General features: G+C 40.7%; 1 pseudogene; it reads right to left on the bottom strand.

Moving 5' to 3' along the window:
- Positions 1 to 726: 726 nt before the first annotated feature.
- LOC103729552 lies at positions 727 to 1,645 on the bottom strand (annotated as a pseudogene).
- Positions 1,646 to 4,031: the final 2,386 nt, after the last annotated feature.

The raw sequence follows: 4,031 nt of genomic DNA, 5'->3' as shown, positions 1-4,031 counted from the left end.
TGTATTTGCTGAGCTTTGTTTTGTGCCCCAGTATATGGTCGATTTTGGAGAAAGTTCCATGGGGTGCTGAGTAGAAAGTATGTCCTTTGGTGTTTGGGTGGAATACTCGGTAGATATCTGTTAAGTCCATTTGATATATGGTTTTGTTTAATTCTGTTAAGTCTCTGGACTGTTGACCTACCTAATGGAGATAGTGGTGTATTGAAGTCCCCTACTATTAATGAGTTGGGGTAAATTTGGGTCTTGAAGTCCTGTAGTATTTTTTTACATTCTTGCTATAGCTGTATTTTACCCTGTTATACCCTCATTGGAATTCTTTCTGCAACCCCTTGGGTATAGTCATTCCTTTCTTCAACTCTTTGTATTGCTCCCAGAACTCTCTGAAGGGCTGGTTTTGCAGACAAGAATTCCTTCAGCCTATTTATGTCATGGAAGATTGAGTAAGTTTTCTTTAAGGGTGTGATGCCTAAATTAGGACGATCAGACTCCAAGGGATTGGCCCATACCCAAGAGCATGTGGGGAACACAAATTAGATTTGAAAGGCCTTTAAAAAGGAGGAAAATACAAAACATGAAATGTGGGTAAGGGCAGAAGTGAGGGAAGCGGTCTGCATATGATCAAAATACATTGTATGAAAGTCTCAAAGAATATATATTTTTTAACAAACAAAGCCTTGTTTTATTTTTATGGCTGAAGCGACTATGTATAAACACAAGAGGGGCGCATCACTTAGTCTCTTTCTCCTCACAGCACTTGCATGCTTCCTTGGTCGTAGACCTGTGAGCCTTAGCCTGGTCAGCCCAGAGCTTCTTTCAGGCCTTGTCTGCCTTCAGTTGGTGGATGTTTGTTGGAGTCTGCTAGTTTTTGAACACATTGCCCTTCACCTTCAGATACATGCTGTGGTACATGTGATGGTCAATCTTCAATTCATAGTATCTCCTGAGAAGCCTTAACAGGATGCACATCCTTCTCATCCAACTCACCTTCTCAGGCATTGGCAATCTAGCATTGGCAGTACTCCTCTGCTTACCTGTGCCCATATGCCTGCACATCTGGTGAGCCAAGGTGTTTTTCTAGCATGGAGCAAAGATGTTTTTCCTGCATTGAGCCCTGGAATGGATGGTCACAGTTCCAGATGATCAGCCTGTCTTTGATTAGCTTCCAGATCTGCTGACATGACTTGGCATTGGCAATTTCATTGGTCTCTTTGGGGTCCAACCATACCTTCTTTTTTGCCACATGTAGCATACTCATGGCTGCAGCCACAGCAGCCAAAGGAGAAGAAATACTTTTTTTTTTAATTAAATAAATTAGAAGTGAGGCCTCTCTCTGTGGTAGGTCCATTGTGCCCTCCGTGCCTTGACTCCCCCAGCCTCATTCACCCTCCCATCTCCCCCACCATTCTCTCCTCTTAGTTTGGGTTCTGCCCAATTCTTTGTCTTGGGGCCCCAGACACCTGGGGAACCAATACTGCTTCCTGATCCTTTTCATCCAGACCAACATAATGCATTTTTTAGGCCCCAGGAGCATGACTTCTGTGCCTGGCCTTGCCCTCACCTCCCTCTGCTTCCCTGGGACTGCACCACACGACAGCCTCTTTCTGGGACACGGGGGTTGACCTTTCCTCTTCTTGATCCTTTGCATCCAGACCAACCCAGCTCCTAAGTGTAGACCCCAGGAGCCCATGGGGCCTCTTCTCACCCCATCTGCCTTTGTATCTCTGGGTGGCAGGGTCACTACCTGCCCTAGACCAGCATTTTCCCTGGGCCAGACTCCCAGGCCAGCCCAACCCCCAAAATACTGAGGCAAAAATCATTCCTGGAGGGATTCAGACCTTTGGAGGAAGCCTGAAAACATCTAAACCTCATCTGAATTGGGCCTCTGTGGGAACTCCTGAAGAAAAAAGCAATCCAGCCACTCCAATTAAAATCAAAAGAGAGACCGGGAAGCTTAGACAAACCAGCATTTCATGCCCAAAAAGTAAACCAGTTCAAAAAAAGAAGCAGATCTAAACTTGAAGGCCCGAGAATCACACAAGAGTCAGAAACTACAAAAGAAATTCACATGTCAAAATCACGAGAAAAAAATAATAACATGAAAAACCAAAATAACATATCCCCACCAAACATCAATAATCCTCTAGAGGAGCACAATGAGAACCCCCTAGAGATAATGCAGGGCATGGACCTCAAAAGAACAATTATAAACATGATAAAAGAACTCAGTGAATTTAAAGAACACGCAAAAAAAGAAATCAAAGAACTGAAGGAAGACAGGGATAAACTTCTGAATGAATTGAGAAAAGAGTTAGAAATATTGATGAATACTCAGGCTGAAATGAAGAAGGAAGTGAAACACTGAGTAAGCCTATTAGAAACAATGGGAGAAAGCCTCACCAATAGGATGAATGAAATGAAAAACAAAGTATCAAGACTGGAAGATAAAGTGACAAGAATGGAATATGCAGGCATTGTGTGACACCATAAAAAGACCAAACCTACAAATCATAGGCATACAAGAAGGGGAAGAAACCCAAGATAATGGCATGGATCAGATCTTCAATAGAATTCTAGAAGAAAATTTCCCAAAATTAAAGAAAGACATGCCCATACAAACAGAAGAAGCATACAGAACACCAAACAGACAGGACCAGAAAAGAAACTCTCCATGGCATATCATAGTAAAAACGCTACATGTACAAAACAAAGAGACAATACTGAAAGCTGCAAATGAGAAACAAGACACATATAAAGGAAAATCCATTAGGATTAGAGTTGACTTTTAGATTACAGCTGACTTTTCAATGCAAGCTTTGAAAGCCAGAAGAGCCTGGACCAAAGTATTCCCAGTTTTAAATGACCACAGATGCCAACCCAGATTATTATACCCAGCCACAGTGTCTCTTATACTTGAAGGGGAATAAAAATCTTCCATGACATAAATAGGATGAAGGAATTCATGTCCACAAAACCAGCCCTTCAGAGAGTTCTGGAAGCAATACAAAGAGCTGGAGAAAGGAATGACTATACACAAGGGGTTGTGGAAAGAAATTCAATGAAGGTATAACTGTGGAAATGTAAAGCTGTATCAAGAATGTGAACAAAAAAAATGACAGGATTCAATACTCATCTTTTGTTAATAACTTTAAATATTAATGGACTGAACTCCCCAGTCAAAAGACACAGACTAGGCGAATGGATTAAGAAACAAAACCCATCTCTTTGTTGTCTGCAAGAAACTCATCTCACTTTCGAAGACAGACACTATCTCAAAGTGAAAGGATGGAAAAAACAGGCCAAGCAAATGTCACTAAGAAAAAAGCAGGCATAGCAATTCTAATATCTGACAAAATAGACTTTAAACTAAAACTAACCAGAAGAGAGAAAGAGGGACACTTCATTTTGATCAAAGGAACAATGAATCAAGAAGGTATTACAATCATGAACATATATTCCCCAAACTCTGGTGCACCCAACTTCATAAAAACAAGACTACAGGACTTTAAGACCAAGATTAATCCCAACACATTAATAGTGGGAGACTTCAATACACCACTGTTTCCATTACATAGGTCAACAGGGCTGAAAGTTAACAGAGAGACATCTGAATTAAACAATACCATATATCAAATGGACTTAACAGATATCTACTGAGTATTCCACCCAAGCACCAAAGGACTTACTTTCTACTCAGCTCCCATGGAACCTTCTCCAAAATCAACCATATAGGGGGCACAAAACAAACCTCAACAAATACAAAAAGATTGAAATAATTCCATGCATTCTATCAGACCACAGTGCAATAAAGCTTAAAATCAACACCTGAAGAAACCCTAATCACCTCATGAACACATGGAGATTAAACAACACACTCCTGAATGATGAGTGGGTCAAAAGAGAAATTAAGAAAGAAATAAAAGTATTCCTAGAATTAAATGAAAAGGACAATACAACACAAAAAAACCTCTGGGACACACTGAAAGCAGTCCTTAGGAGGATGTTTATAGTTCTCAGTGCCTATATCAAAAAAC

The sequence above is a fragment of the Nannospalax galili genome, unplaced genomic scaffold (assembly GCF_000622305.1).
Source record: "Nannospalax galili isolate Female #2095 unplaced genomic scaffold, S.galili_v1.0 scaffold872, whole genome shotgun sequence".
Taxonomy (NCBI): Eukaryota; Metazoa; Chordata; class Mammalia; order Rodentia; family Spalacidae; genus Nannospalax; species Nannospalax galili.
The sequence above is the reverse complement of the archived record's forward strand: the minus strand, read 5'-3'. Positions and strand labels throughout refer to the sequence as shown.